We start from the raw sequence: 19,522 nt of genomic DNA on the forward strand, positions 1-19,522 counted from the left end.
GTAAAGCTGCGGTTATGAGAAGGGATCTTAAAGATATCGATTTGAAAATGTGATAAAAATGGGATTACAAGAACCAACTGTGAAATATGAAACCGATTAAAAGTTAAGCCATTTAAAGAATGTCATTAGCTGTCAATATTTTTACTGTTCATTAGCTAGAAATACTCATTCTAAAAGTGCCTTCAATTATATTGTTCATCTGTTTTTATGGTTGTGATGTGGCTACACTTACAGAATATACTCATAGAATTATAGCACTTGAATTATCATCTTTGGCCTTAAACTTAGCATGTTTTGTACTTCCATTTTTTTGTCAAGCACTGTATATTTTTAATCCACTGAACCAATGTGAACGAGATGAGTGATGGTGAACAGACCTAGAAAAGGAAGGGCATGAACATATTAAATCCGTGACTACTAAATTATCTGAAAATCTCTCTAAAAATGGTTGGTGTGCGGTTTGTAATGGGAGAAGGAGAGAATGGAGGAAAGATAAACGACCGACAATAGATAATTGCAGTGTCGCTTTGGTCTCATTCATGCAGCAACTTGTGCATTCATTTGGCATTATGAGTGAGATTGAAAAAGAAGACTATTAACGTAATGGATCAGAGTCGCAGAGAAGGGAAGGAATACAGATAGAAGGAAAGAAAGAGGAACAAAGAAGACAGTGGAGGGAAGAGGGAGTGGAAAGGAGGACAGAAGTAAAAAAAAAAAAAAAAGTAAAACGATAGCTTTTCTGACTTATTTGCCCAAATGTATAATTTGTTCCCAGAGCTAAGTATGTACTGTAAGTCTTTTTACCAAATTGTGCCTTAAAACCTGCTGCTTATTATTTGTGTGCAACAGCATGCTTCAGCTTTCTAAAGTGAATTTTAATGAATGAAGTTTGGCTGTGTAGTGGAGCATGATGTATTATTGAATTGTAAATGATGACATTCTGCAAGATAAATAACATTTACGCTTTGAATGAATCTCTTAAAGCTTTCCAGGTGAAAAGATTCATACCGAATCTATCAAATTTGTTGATGCACTAATGCATAAATTCATGCGGATTGGGATTTCAATTCATTTTCCAGTTCATTCCACTCATATTACCAAGAAAAAATAATACCCAAAACATTTTTTTTTTCAAAGTTATAGGCTTTATTTAACTGCCAAAATGTCAAGCATGTTTCTACATAAATAACAACCACGAGAATCAACGTACATGGCTACATGGAGCTGATGAAATCTCTGGATGTGACATCACAATGTACTTGGTCATTTGTGGAACAAAGACAGTGCAGCTCTTTTGTCTTAAAAATAAACGAGAGGAAATGAATCAACCTGAAACGTTTGAAGATGACTTTCGGCTAGCTATTGTGTTGTACGTGAGTGTAGACCAACCTGCTATTTACAGAACGCAAGTAAAAGTCACTAAAAAAAAGCAAACAGTCTGGGAATAAGGAAAATACCGTTGATAAAAAGCCATATTGTATGCGTTTTAACAAAATATACAAAATCTAAAACTAAAACATGATAACATATATATATATTTATATATATATATATATATATATAGAAGTAATTTGGGGAAAAAGCTCAATTCATGCAGCCCATTGGCTGGCGTGTCAATGAAAATGCATAGACTCTGTCCATCGAGGAAATAATTCAACATCATGAGCACACTCTTGTGCTTCCTACAGACACTAAAAGATTCCTTTGTTCGTGCTCTTGTAGCATTGTGACTCTCAAACTCTTAAATAAATGTTCCCAGCTATATAACCCTTGCAATGCATAAATTATGTCTAACATCACACCACGCGACGCACCAGTTACTGAAAGCAGACTCTTACGGCAGTGGCTGTGACTGCTGAGTCAACTAAAACTTGATTCTTTATGTGCCCTTGAAACTCTACAACCTCTCTTACTAAGATTATACAGGATCAGAACCGTCCCTAGGTATGTTATGTTGTCTAATTGTGTAACAGACTCTTTCTCGGTTGTTCACTGATCTAACCAGTGTTGGTTTTAATTGGGGGTTCTACACAAAGACTTCTTGGTGTCATCATTCTCACACCCAAACACTTCATGAAGATTTACATTTGTCAAACACATCATTACCAATATCTCAATATCCACAGTAGGTGACAGTTTCCCAGCACGATGCTGTTTTAATAAGCTAGATATGCCTCGGGTCTGTGGGAGTTATAAACAGGTGAAATTTAAGTGTGGCTTCGTTTTCACCCTCGTGTGGAAAAGCCGAGGAGGGTTTAATCCACAGGCTCGGGGGGAATAATTATATTTACTTTCTTTTTTTTTTTTTTTTTTTTTTTTTAGCGAGTATTCCTTCAAGGCACTGGAAAAATGGGCCGAATGCATTTGGATGTGTGTTTTAGGTGTTAACAGGGAGATGAGGAAATATCATTCCTAAAAGATGCCAAAAATCACTGTTTTTTCTGGGTCCGTATCAGTTCAATAGATTCAATCAATCAGTTAAACAATTCTCACCTTCAAGCAAAGTGATTCTTACTGACTTTCTTATTAAAAGATACCGATGCTAGTTTTTCGCCACCTAATATTTATAGAGAAACTACTTATTAGCTATTTGACTTGAAAACCTGGCTAGCTCATCGAAAACAAGCGTTTCCCAAGTTCTCTTTTCCAATGCAGGTTTTGAACAGTCAATTTTGTTTTTTTGTTTCCGAACGTTGAGACTTTTTCTCAGTAAATTAAACAGAGATCAAATTCAGTGCAACCTGTTTGTTTGTTTCCCTCTCAAGCCCCTTTAAAACTGCTTACGCCTCTCCCACCCACACCACAGTATTTCCCAAGGGAACATCAGTGATTTCACAGTTGAGTTTATCCAGACGCCCATCCAGTATAAACAGGGAGCTTTGAGACGGGGTCATAAGATACTGTCCGAACAGCCCGCTGCCAGTCATGACCCTGTTCTGGCGGTTCCAAGGCCACTGAGCAGCCGGCGTGGGCTGCTTCAGGCTCTTGATCATTTTGACGTTACCGGTGCTAAGCTCCACAAAAAGAGCATCCGTCTGGCGGCCCGAGCTGCCGAACACGTTATACTGGTTAGCCTCGGTGAACGAGGGCATGAAGGCCAGATCGGACAGGTGCAGGTTGGTGTGAATGTCAAAGGGTTGGCCGATCTCGCCCGCGACGGACACATGCTGCAAGCGCATGAGCCCGCCACGGTCGTCCACGCTCACTAAATAGTGGCCATCAGGAGAGACATAAGGTGTGCCACTCACATCCCCATTTGGACCGATGACATTGTCTGTTACGCTATCGATGATTAATTGTGGCCGTACCGCACCTGTTGAGTCCGGACGACAGTTGATTTATAGTATCCGCCCAGGTGCGTGTAGGAGAGGGATTGTGGGATGCAATCGTACTGTTGCAGACTAATGTTTTTCACATAGGAGGTGGTTTCCAAATCGATCTTATGAAGAACTGGTTCATTCTTGTGGAGGATGATACCAAACCTATTAAAGAAAAAATACGAGTTAGATGATATCAGTTTCAGACACAACTATTTTATGTTTCTTTGTCAGAACAAGCTCATTAGGGCTTTGTAGCATTTAGGATGAAATTAAGATTTTGAAATGATGCCTCATATATTTAAATTCAGTCCTTTTGAGCTGAGCTAGAAAAGGGATACTGATTGGAATTTGAACTAAATAACATATAATATAATAAAACTTTTTAAATGATTATAAAAATTATTATTTTTTTTTAATATTTTTTATTATAATAATTTAATAATATATAATATAATAATAATTATAATTTTAAATACTACATGAATATTTAAATATATTTAAGAAATTAATTTTCATTGTATGGATTACAAAAATGACTTCAAAATCCAATCAGATATCAATATATAATCAATTACATTGTATGTCGATATTTATTCTTATATTTTGTTGTAGCATATAATTTCATATATATCTGAAAGATACATCTAAAGATGAAATCGTTTATATATGATATGAAAATTTTGTCATGAACTGATAGAAAGACTGATAGAAAAGTCTGACTTTTGCCTAACCCTGAAGCTTTGTAATTATTAAGTATCTGTATCGGTGAAATAAAAGCTCCAATCCCAAGTTAAAGTGTCCCTGGAACTGGATCTAACTCCACTGAGCACTTGAGTAATGTTGTTCTTCAGGGCACTGCGCTTGCAATTAATGAAGTGTAAGTTGCTTTGGATAAGAAGTAGCTGCCACAACGAAAGTAACAAACGAAAGCTTCTGAGTGAATAAACCAGAGTGCAGGTTCAAGTCTAATGAGGAAGATCGAAAAGATTTAAGGGAGAAAAAGAATTCAATGTCACATCTCTGTTCATCAGTCCATGCTAAATATCCTCTGCCAGATGTCTGGTTTCATAATTGATTTCAATTAAAAAATTAATCATCCACACTTTGTCTCATCCATTGAGAAATCCAAAGAGCCCAATTATTGGCTATAAAAAATCTCAGAAGAACCAAGAACAAATGAAGTTGGTGAGGGAAATAAAGGATCTAACAAAGTCCAATTAAATCTGCATGCTCTCCAATCATTTCTAGCACAGACTTCAGACCCTGACATCCATCTTCTTTTATGCACTCGAGAATGTGGTCGCTGTCTGCGTCTGGCAAAAAGACCACGTCTGCCGCGGACCAATGGGACAGATTATCACCGCCCGTGATGAGCTCCATCAGTTGGCAGCCGGTGTCCATTTATTAGCTACAGGCCAGGCTGTTTTGGCTGTGATGACATGCTCGGGCTTAATTTCTAAATTATGAGGTCCCGGAAGAAGGCCTGAAAACGGATCCGACACTGGGGGTAAAATCATGGAATATGAATGTACAAGTGTCTGTTCAATACCCAGTCATACGCTTCAAAATGTAAATAGGATTATTTTGCTAGAAAGAAACATTCTCTCCTGCTGTGTCGATAAAAAACAGCTACTCTTTTTAGATTAAGGGTCAAACTGACTGGAAATTATATACAAATAGTATAAATAAAAGTAATACTGAAATAATATGAATCAAGCAGAAAGTATTTGACAGGCTAAAATAAAGGTTCTTTCTCTTTTTTAACTTTTGAAAGCGTTACATTTGAATCCAACTACGCCCAAAACAGTGTACATTTATCACACTAAATGTGTAAAAGTCACAATATTTCTAGAAGTAATAAATAGTTTCACCAGTGTTTGAATGTCAATCAAACTGACACCCTTTAAATGATTTGCAGATTCTTTTGTATTTCTTCTGCAAAACACATCTACTAATCTTTGCATTATCATGTACGTTGATAAATTAATACATTTTAATCATCAAGAAATACATAGTTGTTTACATGTGTTTTTCAAGTGATTTTTTGTATTTTTGTATTTGTATTTCTTACACTAAATTTCATGGATTTCAAAAATGAAAGAAATATTGACCCTACAGAAAGAAGAAAGTGCAGAAAGGAAAGAACAGTGCGATGTTTTTCTCTTGAATTTTGAAACGGTTATAATTTTAATATATTTAAGAATCATCATGCACCATAATATTACAAAAATGACTTAGAATTCTTCAAAATCACATCTTCAAATTACATTTTATGCCAATATTTATTCTTATACTTTTTTAAGGCTATTCTTATTTATTACTTACATTTCTTCTTACATTTCATTTCACGGACTAAAAAAAAAGAAAAGAAAAAGAAAACTATATTCACCTTACAGAAACAAGAAAGGACAGAAAGGAAGAAACAGTGTGAATTAACGTATCCTACAAAAAAGTCTCGCTTGATGCCCAATACCTTTGCATACGTTGGAATTTTGTGTGTATACAGTCTGGTTGGTAAATTCAATGCAACAAAACATGAATAAAACGATGCACACACAAACATACGTCAATGATACAATTCATCCTGGATATGTTTTTAAAAACCAGACCTGTGTGCTATGGGGTCACTGCACTGCTTTCAACACCAGCTCTCAGCTTTGTTAAACAGATGTATGTTTGATGCAACCCGCAAGGAAACATGCATCACTCAATAATGATTACAAACAGGTTTTGTAGTGCTAGATATAAAACATTTCTACAGGGGCATGTGATGATGTATCCCCAGAATAGGATACTTAAAAGTCACATTCATCTTTTTGAGCTGGCACACACAGCTCTGTCATATGGATATCTGCTGCTGATTTTATTACTCTATAAAGTCACTAGCCTCTACCCTAGCAGTCAATATACAACAGGACAGCTCTGTAATCTGATAATAAAAACAACACAAACAGGGTCTTCGTAGCATTGTGTATACTTTGTGATTTCTGTGTTTGTTTATGCACTGCAGGGCAATTAATAGCTACTTCCCAAGTTCTCTTTCCTGTTGTAAAGCAATACTTTTTCACAAATAAACCTTAGGCATCCCAAACAACCTTATGAACAAACAAAAATGCATTTACTCATTCATGGCAATGCTTGCATTTATACAAACTCCTTCAATTTTTATATGACCAACACTTGTTGGAAAATGTGTATTTAGCATTAGTAAAGGGCTTCTTGTACAATTAAAAGAAAAGAAATAAGTAAAGTTATGTTTTTTTTTACTGTTGAGATGTAAACTTATTTTCCCCAGGCTGGTTATGGATAAAAGCATGACAGAAAGTCAATGAATGCCGTGAATGGGACTCCTGTAGGCTGTTATTTTCCCAGTGTGAAGGTGTGTAAATGCTAAAATAATTTGACAAGCTGACTAAAATGTCACATGCAGTCTCTCCTCTACAAATCCCTCCTCAACAGTTCACTGCCACAGGTGAAGTCAAAACATATGAGGCATTTCAAATGAGAAACGAATGAAGTAATTATTGGATCACGGATCACCAAACATTCCTCCTTACAACAGTGTTTTGTACAAATGACAACGCCGCTGTTTACCAGTCGCAGATCTTATTATGTCAGCATATTCACAAAAATCAATATCCTCCTGAGGATTATGCAAGTAAATTCATATAAATTTGCAAGGCACGCTGAGCTCTCTGGTTGATCTATTTGTTATTTATGGGTATTCGTATAACGTGGTGGTCCTAGCAAGCGCTTATGGTTAGATAAAAAGTAAAAACTAAACCTTTTGTGTGTGCAACGTTATGTACAAATGTTCACAAATGATTTGTAAATTCTTTTTTTTTGGGAGACGTCAATACACACCATTTTTCTTACAAAATGGAGATTCTATGAATAAAACCTACTCATATTCAAGAGATTATCGTAAGATTAAATTTAGGATGGTTTCTGTGCAACATTTTAGAAATAAGGCCCCTGGACTCTCAATCAGAGTTTCATTTAGGCCTATAAAAAATCCATTAAAACAATCTTACTCAGACAAAGTACTATCATTAACTATCATTTACAGTAACTGATTAATGCAAGCATGACATTGACTATTTATCTTGAGATTATGGCAAATCCAGTCCCAACCATTCTTAAGAAGATTTTTCAACATCCGTAGCTCTCTACTGTTGTGTGTATAAGGGATTTAGTTGTTTCCGAGGCTGTCAATACACTTTATATAAAAATACTTTTGAGATCAGCATGTCTGGTCTTGATCTGAGAGTCTGTTTTTTCTTACATAATCACTTTCTCAATCTTTATCTTATTCCCTTTAGATCAATGACGTAATTCCACAAACGTCTTACATAACAGCATTTAAAAAGGAACACAACTTCTCCATCCAAAGCTAATGTTACATGCTAAATCCAAACTCTTGCCAGGCCAAGATCAGAGGGCTGTAATACTTTACACTGGCGTTAACCTCTATTTCAGTATGGAGCGCTGATGTTGCACTCTGTTGACTCGGAGCACTGAAACACATTACTCCATCAGAGAGCGGACAGCCCCGCTAAATGTCACCAGCCTACTGGGACAGCACACTAAAAAAAAAGTGTACATACCCTCAACTGAGCGTCCTGCAGTTTATTCAAGAAAAATGAGACTGACACGCACTGAACTCCAGTGACAGGAACCGAATTGTAGTGCGCCACATATCAACTAGCAGAGTATTACTGCTAGTAAATATTAGGGTGAAAGCAAACAGCTGGGTTCAGTGACTCGACTATGAGGAGAGTGTGTATTTTGTGAGTGTGTGTGTGGCATGCGTGTAAGCCGTATTATCTCAGGCCTCGAAAGGATTGCATATTAAACTGGTCTTTGTGCATTAGGCCGTATCCTCTGGATGAACTCTCTATTGTGGGACTATAAGATCATGTCTTTTAACAAAGCTGGTCACTAGCTGTGCTGAGGATCTTCGACTGAATTGCAATAATGTATTTATCCTCCAAAATGTTTATTAACACTATAATAAGAGACACAGGCTATTTGAACTACAAAAAGATATTTATACACAGATAAGTAAACAGGATATGCTATTAGCATTTACCGATCGTGAGATTCAGTTATGATAATTTGACCGGATAGCCTAATTAAATAATTGTGAATGTAATTTGATTTGATTAGATTGCAAATAAACTGTCAATCATCTTGCATTATAGGATAAGTATATGGCTCTGATCCAAAACCTAGTGAGCAACATATGGAATCAGTGCTGGACACATAAAGGCTATTGAAATCAGTTAATCAAAGTTCAGGAAAAACATTTTTTGTCAATTTGGAAAAATACCATTCATTTTCTCCATAGGAGAATTCATTTTTAATAATACATTTCAAACCTTTAAAGACTGTAAGCTACAGTACAAGGTTGATTGATGGTATAGTATGTGTTTAAATGACATCATCTTTTCTGCTTAAAACCATTTAGTACACAGCCTTGTACCTTTGACTTTCTGCACAATTTTCATATACCTTTTGCTTCTAATTAAAATTTGGGTAACACTATAATAACTGCACACTATGAATCATTAGTTAAGCATCATTAGTAAATATTCCATTTCCTTTATCCTTTATAAAGCATTGCTCCAACATTAAAAGGCATTAGCAAGCGGTTTATAAATGCAGATATAAATGTTTATTCTTGAATATATCTATAATGTTTAATTGTATTTTCATACGTTATTATTTTATTTTGTTCTGGTAGGATAATAACTGAGCCTTTGTAATAGATATGCTTATAAATCAAGAACAAGGCATTTATAGCTGTATTTATAGTGTTTACTAATGACTATTAACATTTGAACAATGCTTTATAAACAATGAACTATTTAATAATGCTTATTAAATGATTCATAGTTTGCAGTTATTATAAAGTGTTACCATAATTGATAATGTTGTGATTCAGCTTGCAGCAGGATGGTTTAGCTCATAGATTATAACTACAGAAAACAATACTTCTGGAACCAAGACTGCTGAAAAGCAGGTCCAGGTTCCTTTTCAGTTAGGATGCTGCTAACGTAGGCAGCAAAAAGAAAGATTTTGGAACAGAGCTTAAGTTTTCTTCACGACCGGTACATTGTCATGTTTTTGGCAAACATTTTACATTGTTTGCCACTCTTGTCATCAGCAGCGTGACTTGCTCTCTCAATGAAGAGAACAAGTAATCTCTCTAGCGTTTGGAATTGAGTCATTATTTTTATATTAGCACGACATGATAGCGTAAGTAAACATCCATCTGCCAACAGGGACAATAAGAGGATCAGGGCATGCTCAGTAATCTTCAACTCAGATTTTAATCAATTCAAATGAGATTTCCATATCCACGCAACATCTCTTGGTCTGTTTATTCAGGGTTTAAACTCACATTTCCCCTCGACTACCTCTAAATCTACTTTCTCATGTGAGTGACTATGAATGCACAAAATGGTTTATTAAGATCTAAATGTCAGTTCCCGAATGCAATTTACACACTATCCGAACTAGAGTTCTAATTACAGTCAGTACGTGTTTGAACATCCTCATATGTATACTCTCTTTTACCTGATGTGATTGATAGTGAGGCTTATGGGAGGAATGAAGAAATCCTCCACCCTGTCGAATCGATGGCCAACCGGCTGGGTGTGAATGGTGTGGTGGGACGTGCTTCCGCTGGCTTGGCTGATCACCTGATGTATGGAAGAGATACAATAGCAACATGAGTGATCAAGCACAACCTTTTTCTTCGAGGAACTCAATGTATTCTGTCTGTGGTTAACCAAAACTACGCATTATGGGGGATGAGACTGTGCCAATTATGGGATATGGAACCCCACTGAGACTCCTTGCTATGCTGGTTCAATTTTACATCACTTGGGAATGCTCCAAAAATGTCAACTAAAATCATCAAAACACACTCTCAGCAGGGCTGACTCGTATACTTGAATAATCAGATGAGAGAAGTAGTTAGGCAGAACGTCCCAGTGCTCTTGTTGAAAAGGCATCAGGTGGTGATTAGCACTCAGAGATGAATCTGGAGTGATCTGACGTACCTGGAGGGTTGGAAAGTTTTTCTCGATATCTCCCCAGCTCAGGATCCACACCTGGTCATGAGACTTGTCATAGTGCAGCTTCACTGGAACTCGGTCGGTGCTCACAGTCTGTTGACAACAGCAGATCAACAGTTTCCATCTGCTTATCAAAATTAAATAATGAAGTAACATTTAACGACTGAAATGTATTTTATATAGTAGTGCTCATGTTCGAAAAGGCTCATGATTCATTAGACAATTTTAATTTTAATTTTAAAGTTAATTTAATAAGTAAATTATATCTAATTAATTAAATAATAAACTATAGTTTAATTTAACAATTAAAATTGAAAACAATAAAAAAATTGATTCAGCAAAGTCCTGAAAACAATCTTGTTTTAAACCAAAATATTATGCAGCATAACTGTTTGCAATATTGATATATATAATAATAATATTGATAATAATAATAATAATAATAAATGTGATGTGAGCACAACAGCATGTTAGAATGATTTCTGAATGGCTGCTGAAAGTGCCACCACAAGAATAAATTACTTTTACTTTTAATGTACAGAAATATAATTTTATAATCGCAAATTTATTTCACAAATACTGCCTTCTTATATATATTTGATCAAATAATTGAAGCCTTGGTGTGTGTATAAGTCTTTAAAACATCTGCAAATACATACAGATATATGTCTATATTAATAATTCGATATAACACACACAATCATAGTCAGTTCACTTATAAAAAGGCACCCAATCCAATTAGAAAGATGCTAGACCGTATTCATCATTAAGAGGAGTGAAATGGTATAATTATCTCATGCTAGGCACAACTAAGACAGACGCTTCAGCATTTTTGCCCCTGGTCAGTAGAGCGTCTTTGAAAAATTGATCAATTTTCCACATTGTTTGCTTTTCAAGCGTCCCCTGTGAGAATTCAATGAAATCACTGGAACTCATTATGTTAATTCACAAAGCAGATTCCCACCCATGCTTTTTAACATTCTACAAAAGTCACCATAAAAGTTTACAAGTCCACCAAAGCAACTATCCATGACAGAGAGAACGTGCGTCGCCTCCAAAAGCACAGCTGCATGTTTTTTTGCACATGCAGAGTTTGGTTATGGGTGTGCATTTTAAATGGAGTGCTGACAGTAACAATAGCTCAGCCTGTTTGCAATAATAGCTTTGCATCCATATCCATTCTCTGTCACCTGGCTAGAGATATTCCACTGGGAAACAAACGATTCATTTTGTGCAGTGATAGCCTTACTGTGCAATTTTCACACCTCATTGTGCTTACATGGATGCGCACGAATATGAAAAAAATGTTAATTTGCACATTGAGCGTTGCAAAAATGATTACACCCTCTCTCTCAGCAGGACGGACATTTTTTCCCTCAGAATGTCTCTAACTTCAGATAAGTGTATTCATATGATGTGGCATTCACTGTTAAGTCCCTCACAATGTGAGCATTTGAACAGCTTGTTTCGACAACACACAGCATTAAAGGAAGCGAAGAGAGAACTAGTGTTCGTGTGTAGCTATGATGAAGGAGGGTGATTGTTGTCTTCAGCGTCAATCTCCATGTGTGCAATAATCTGTGGGAGCAGATGTGCACATTGAATTTTTATCCCAGCACATCCCTTCCTCCTTACGAGGATTAGACTGAATAATAGACACTCTTTAGTACAGATAAACAAATTCTCGCCACTATCTTTAGCAGATGTGCGAAATTTACATTGTACAAAAAAAGTTTGAGTTAAATAGAGTATCCTCAGGCTTAAAACATAACTTGTAGACACATATTAGACTCTTCTCTATGTTTCTTGGATTCTACAATAGCAGGTTGCAAATTAGCATTCGCTAATTTGAGGTAATGAAAACCAAACTCCCAGGTGATGATCCCAAGTGTGACCCTTGTCAGCACATTATCAAGCTTCTTGGAACACCCTAGTGAGGCCTGGCATGGAGAAAGTCTTGCTGGCACTTATCTGGGCATTCACTCTGTAACAAAACTACTTTTCTGCTTGGAACATCAGCAGCTTTTAAGACACAAGGCAACCTGAAGCCTTACAATCCAGACCACAGACCATGGAAAGTCACAGACAGCATCTATTTCTCAACAAATAAATAATTATTTCACAACAAATTTAAAATGATGCCATAATTTGCTTAGTTCCAAACCAGAATGACTTTCTTTTGTCTGTGTAACACAAAAAGTGACCGTTTTTCAGTGTCTCATGCTGTCAAACATTCTTAAATATTTATATTTCTTCAGTTTCAGTCATTTTAGCTCTTGAACTTCAACGTTGTTTCCAAATCAACATTTATATTTTTTATCTAATATTTTAATTTAATTACATTTTTACATTTTGTTTTAATTGCCAAAAACTAATTTATTGATTTAATTTTACAATCACAACACTGCCTAGTTCTCTTCGGTGGGCTCATAAAAGGTTTATTTTATTTAAAACATTGTTTTGAGTATTTTCTTTTCAGCAAATCAGTCCATATTTTGTGTGCTGGTTTGGAGCATCTTGAGGAAACCACTCAAGCAGCAGATTATTGAGTGCCCATGGCAGTAAAAAGAAAACTTCGCATACTATGTGCAAATGAAGGTAAACATGGCAAACATTCTTTTAAAATATGTTAAAATTTTTTGTTAAAACTAGAATTGTGATTTTAAAAATGTGAGGATTATGAATTATGAAGTAAATACGGCACATTGCATATACTACATTGATGTTTATGGTGCGTTCATAAGAATAATGTTTTAGTTACTGATTCATTGGCTTACCTGAACAGCTTTCTGGGATTGGATGTCGACAATTAGCAACCTATTCAGCAAAGGCTGTGTGGCGTAAATGAACTTGTCTTTCACATTGACGGCTGATGTCCACATACATTTCTGATCCTTCTCTCCCTCGACTTGTGGACAGACCTCCTCCTTTAGAAAAGAGATACAAAAAAAGTCATTAAAACAGACAGCACAGAAATATTAAGGATTATTAGAGTAAAAGCATTTCAGAAGTGGCTCTTCATTTAAAAGGAAACTATGAAGAACGTTTCTAAAATGAAGGTCAACAACGCTACAAAAAATTCCACAGGCCACAAAAATAAATTTATTTAGAAAAATTAAACCATAAAATTAAACATAAGACTCTCTAGAGCCTGCCTCAGAGAACGGGACCTTGTGGATGTGGACTGATAGTGGGCAGAAGTGTCATCATGGAGACAAACTCTGTCAAAATGTGAGCGGCTGTCAGGCCTGAGGCTGAATGTGCTGTGGTTAAAGAGGTGAGAGCTGCTTGATTGATGGCCGCAGAGGTTTTGCAGAAGTGGGCGTCTCCTGTGGTGATTCTGTTGACTGGGCTACTCAAGGGCTGTCGACGACAATCAAGACGGAGGCACAGACTGATGTGACTGGATGTGTCTGGTCAAGCGACATTTTTGCTAAACTCAAATATTACTTAAAGAACTTAACATTTGGTTATGTTTAATGCTCTAAAAACACTCAAAAGTACAGTCATGAAATGCAATTATGTCACATCACCATTTACTCCTGAGGCAGTTGGCAAAAACTGCAACTGCGATCCGTAAGATCTTCAACATGATTTGAATGCTTAATTGAATATTTAAAATAGGAGGGAAGTACATGTGATAGTGATTTCCCACAAGCAGAACATAGGAAAAACACATCGTAATGCTCTCTAACTGTTCTTCCCCAGACAGAGTTTGCACCGGGGCTTGCCGTTAAGGCCTGGCATTTGATTGATGTCCTAATAGAGGCCTGCTGCCTCTCTGGAGGCTGGAAACTCAAGCTCTCACCGCCCCGAGCCCCAAACAAACACAGCTGTCTCATCAGCATATCCAGCTCCAACGTAACAGCAGAATAGAGGAAGGCAATCATTTAATAGCTTGTGTAAATCTAGCAGCTGTCTATCAGAAAGAGCCGAGAAATTATATGCAGAGTCAAGAAGGGATGTAAGCGATGTAAAGTGATGAAGGATGGAGCTCAACTGATGTCTGTGCTGAGGATCAAATTCCACACGGTTAAATTACTGGTCATGTCAGGAGAAGAAAAAAGAAAGAAAGAAAGAAGGAAGGAAGGAAGGAAGGAAGGAAGGGTGAATAGAATTAAAGGTGGATAAATGATGGATGGATAGATTGAAAGAAAGAGAAAAAGAAAGCAAGGAAGAAATAATGACATAAACGATTGGATAGAATAAAAAAGAAAAAGGAAGGAAGGAAGAAACGATGGATGGAAGGAAAGAAGTAAGGAAGGAAAGATGGATGGATGCTCAACAGAATGAAGAATGGATAGATGGATGCTGAAAATAAATAAAAAATATGGATGAGGAAGGATGAAAAGACAAAAATGAGAAAATGATAGATGCAGGAAAGAATGTTTGGAAAGAAGTAAAGATGGATAACAGATTGACAGATGATAGAGGAATGAATGAATGAAAGGAAAGTGTGAAAGAGAAGGATGATTGAAATGGATTGATTGAAAAGAGGACATAAGAACGAAGGAAGGAAAGGAGGAAGGAAGTAAAATAGTAAAATGTATGCATACACGAAAGAAAGAAAGAAAGAAAGAAAGAAAGAAAGAAAGAAAGAAAGAAAGAAAGAAAGAAAGAAAGAAAAATGAGTGGATGGGGGAATAGAATAAAGTGTGGATGAATATTGGATTGTAAAAAGAATGAAAGAAAAGGAAGTTAGCAAGGAAGGAATATTAACAGGTGAATGATTGGATGCACGGATGGATGGATGGATAGATAGAATAAAAAGGAAAAGGAAAGAAGGGTAGATGGATGAATGGAAAGAAGCAAGGAAGAAAAGATAGATGGGTGGACAGAATGAAAAATGGATGGAGGATGATGGATGAGATCAGAAAAGGAAAGAATGGTTGGAAAGATGCAAAGATGTATAGGTGAACAGAATGAGGGATGACAGATTATGAAGGGAGTAACAGAAAAGGTTAAGTATAAAAAAGGAAATGGAAGGAAGGAAAGAAGTATAGTTGGATGGATGCAAAGATGGAAGGAAGAAAGAAAGAAAGAAAATTAAGGAAGGAAGGAAGGATGGATGAATGAAAAATCAGCAGGCATCATATTGTTTGTCATTCATACAAACACCGGTAACCAATCATTTTAGTTAAAATAATTGCAAACGAATGCTGATAATAGTCATAAACTCGCTTTGTTTGCGGTTACAGAATACAGGAGGAAAAACAGAGGCTTCATGTCCCACATTTACAAGTGCTTAAACATTTCTTTTACAACAACTCACCTGCAGGCCAAGCAGCTTCTCGCTGGGTTTGATGTGTCTCTGAATCTCACAGGCCACTGGCTGGATGACTTTAATACCGTCTCATAAAATACATAGAACATGTTTCCAATCCCCAGACCTGTGGTAAGACAAAGATAATTTTGCTCAGGGCTCAAATCCACACTAACCAAGGGTAACTTCAACATTACCACTATCATATACCAGAATCCAGACATATACTACACATTAATATTGGATTGAAACACAATGCTTACTTACCTTCTTCTCTCCACAGGATGTTAGCCACTGCAAGAGAACACAAAAAAGGCTCATGTGAGAGATGTTTGCTATACTTGACTCTTCCAAAGGTATAAAACCCTATCCCACCAAAGATGAACTCTCACTTCTGGCTACAAAAACCTCCCAAAGATTATTGCAGCAACATTTGTAAGTTTTTTCAGCCGTGGTTTAATGCTGAGAGTTGTGTTTGATTTGGCAAAGTAATTATATTCTGCAACCTGAGGAGCTTATTGATTTGACTCGCTCATGTGTAATCAATACTGTGTCGGCATTGTACATTGAGGTCAGTCTGTGGGGATTTATGCACTCACACACAGTCGCCAACCACAGCGTTCACACAGAGGAAACAATGCCCATTAGGGTGAAAGTCAGAGCTTATCTTTGCATTAAGCATGATTATTTCCCCTTAACTGCTGGAGCTGTGACTAGTATTACATTTTAAAACACTTAAACTTTGGAGATTGAGATCAATGCCTTACTAACAATGATCAAATACCTTTAAAATGGGTTTTATGACAATCAAGCGGCTTAGCAAAGCATAACCAAAAAATATCACACACAATTAACTCCTGAATAATTCCTAAAACATTTTAGTACAGAATACATAGGCCAATAACTACAATAACAACACCTCCGTTACGAAGAAATGATTCTTGATGGTCATTACCCTCAAATAACAGATATGTTGTTAATATTCCTGGGCAATATTTGTCACCATGTATCTACTGATAAATGTGACTCGTTAGCGGAAAAGAACAGTATATTATGCCAATAATGTCCAAAAACTCCTACTTATTATTTTGTGATTGTTCACTAGTGCAGCTCCGTAGTGAAGATGTGACCTCCAACTGTTCCTCAGCAATCTGATTCAATCTCTCTCAGTCTGCAAATCAATCTCCCACAATTCACCTGTGCTACAATCCCTGCACCAAGCGATTCTCATTCTGCTCTCCTACTTCATCAAGGAGACAGAAGAGCACAGTAACGGAGCTAGAGTTAATCTTCAAAAAGTCCTTAGTCAAGTTCTTTTTCTATGAGTTAATGCATCGGCGCAATCTAAAAGACTTTTGTGAAAAATACTGCCATTGTATCAGCAAATGCTGAGAAATGTTACAAAAAGATTCAGGAAACATGGAGCTCCGCTACAAAATGAAAGCAGAAAGGAGTGGTTTGGAAGTAATGTGATCTGGAGTCTTTTCCAATAACACTGAGTATTGACACGATTCATCACCAGGCAGGGGAAATATAGAATTACAGGAATAAGAGGTTGCTTTTAGTAGTGTATGGATACTGGTGAAGTAAAGAGTCAAACTGTTGATCTAGGTGTAAAGTATATGTATATTTGATGTTTATACAATTTACATGTTAAAGGAATACCATCTATTTTACACTTAAGACTCAACATGCAACCGGTACCATAATATTTTGTATATTGCTAATAAAATATTGTTCTACAGTAACCAGGAGAAGACATGTTTGCTTTACTTGTTATTAATACATTTTTATTATAAGATATTAATTTGTGGGAATGTAATATTAACTAATGGGACTGTGCTAATATGTTGTGGATGAATTTTTATGCTGAGGGAATTATCTTTTTTCTTTCCATGTAAACAAACCTGCGTGACCTTGATTATCAAAATTATTACATTATACATTTTTTTAATAGGCCTAAGCTACCAGACTATTTTGCAGACTCTATTCAGCACGATGTAGACAGCATTCAGATGAAGTTTATCATGAATAAATGTTACACCAAGTACAGAAAAATAAAATAGGTCTACAAATTTTTTTTTTTCCATCCCACAGTCCTGTGTCATGAACAGCACCTCTGTGGCTCTCTCCGACCACCACCGGAGGGAGCTCTCACGAATACTAATCGCTAAAGACTACATTTCCCACAACCCGCACCTTGGGCTGATTACAGCCACCAGGTGTTCCGCATCATCCAGCCTTTATAATGGACCCTCTCACGTTCATTCATCGCGAAGTCTTGTTTGTGTTTACTGCAATTCTGAGCGTTTATTCCCGTGTTTGTTTTCCTGTTGCCGACCTGTGCCTTGTTACTCTTGTGATTGATATCTGCCTGCCTTTTGACCTACTGCCTGTTATCGTTTACGTCTCTTGGATTTCCCTCGTGTATTATCGTTTGCTCCTGTTTGACCCTGCCTGCCCGACCACGATTAAAGCTCAATCGCAAATGGATCCCCACGTCTCTGATGTATCATTACAGAAGACTTCGCCACAAACGGATCCAGCGGAAATGTATCTTCTGATGTCTGAAGTCTCGTCTCAAGCGACCACTATCGCCGCACATCAGCAACAGCTGCACAAGCTCACCACGCTGACGGAGGAGCTAGTGAGGTCGATTCAGGCGCTAACCCTCACGACCACCAATCCAACCCAGCACACCGCCCCATCTGCCCAGCCCACGCAACCAGTCATGACGCCGCCTCAACCTAACCTTAATCCGCCTCTCAGTCTACCTGACAAATTCGACGGGTCAGCCCCCAAATGTAAGGGATTTTTATTACAATGCTCCTTGTTCATTCACCAGCAACCGGGTTTATACCCCACAGATGACAGCAAGGTTTCCCTGATCTGTTCCTTGCTCACCGGGAAAGCGCTCGATTGGGCCACAGCTACTTGGGAGGCGCGCCGTATGTCTTTCCCCTCATTTAATGATTTCCTGCGCGAATTCAGGGAGGTTTTCGAGCATGTAGCCGGAGGAAAAGAACCAGGGGAACAGCTGCTCGCCTTATCACAAGGTACCGACACAGCTGCGGATTACACGCTCAACTTCCGCACGCTTGCCGCTCAGTCAGGCTGGGGGGAGTCGCCACTCAAGCTTATGTATCGGAGGGGTTTGAACACCGAGCTCCAAGCAGAACTGGCGTGTCGTGACGGGCAAATCTCTGGAGGAATTCATGGAGATCACCATAAAATTGGACAATGTTCTCAGAGCACGCCGTGGCAAGTACCCGAGTCCTCTTTCTCACATCCTGGCCATTCACCAGCACCGGAGCCCATGCAGATCAGCTCAACTCACCTTGATCCGGAGGAGAGAGAGAGAAGAGTTCGGGAACGCTTATGTCTCTATTGTGGTCTAGCCGGTCATTTTCGAGCTCACTGCCCAACACGTCCCTCAGCGCCAGCGCCAACAACCCGCCTGTAAGACCGTGACACTCATCCAGACTCCTTTGAAATCGAGGTTCTGTTAAAAGTAAAGTCGACATGGATTTCTGCAACAGCTCTCATCGATTCAGGAGCGGCTGGTAATTTTATTGATAAAGCCTTCAAGGACTCTAACAAGATCCTCTCGTTCCCTGTGTACCCCATGTCGCAGTGGCGGCGGTAGATGGACGGCCAGTCGGATCTGGAACTATTTCTTCCATCACCCAACCTCTAACGCTGCAAGCAAGCCCCTTCATTCGAATCCATACGCCTGTTCGTAATTCACTCTCCCAAGCATCACCTCATCCTCGGACTACCCTGGCTCTCGAGATTCACAACCCCACTATATCATGGACAAATCGTCAAATAACACACTGGTCAACTAACTGCCA

The 19,522-nt window shown here is 37.6% G+C and overlaps 1 pseudogene; it reads right to left on the reverse strand.

The window, feature by feature from the left end:
- Window positions 1-2,241: 2,241 nt before the first annotated feature.
- Window positions 2,242-19,522, reverse strand: part of LOC122357519 — a 31,677-nt pseudogene continuing 14,396 nt past the window's right edge.

Source organism: Puntigrus tetrazona, chromosome 14, assembly GCF_018831695.1.
Source record: "Puntigrus tetrazona isolate hp1 chromosome 14, ASM1883169v1, whole genome shotgun sequence".
Taxonomy (NCBI): Eukaryota; Metazoa; Chordata; class Actinopteri; order Cypriniformes; family Cyprinidae; genus Puntigrus; species Puntigrus tetrazona.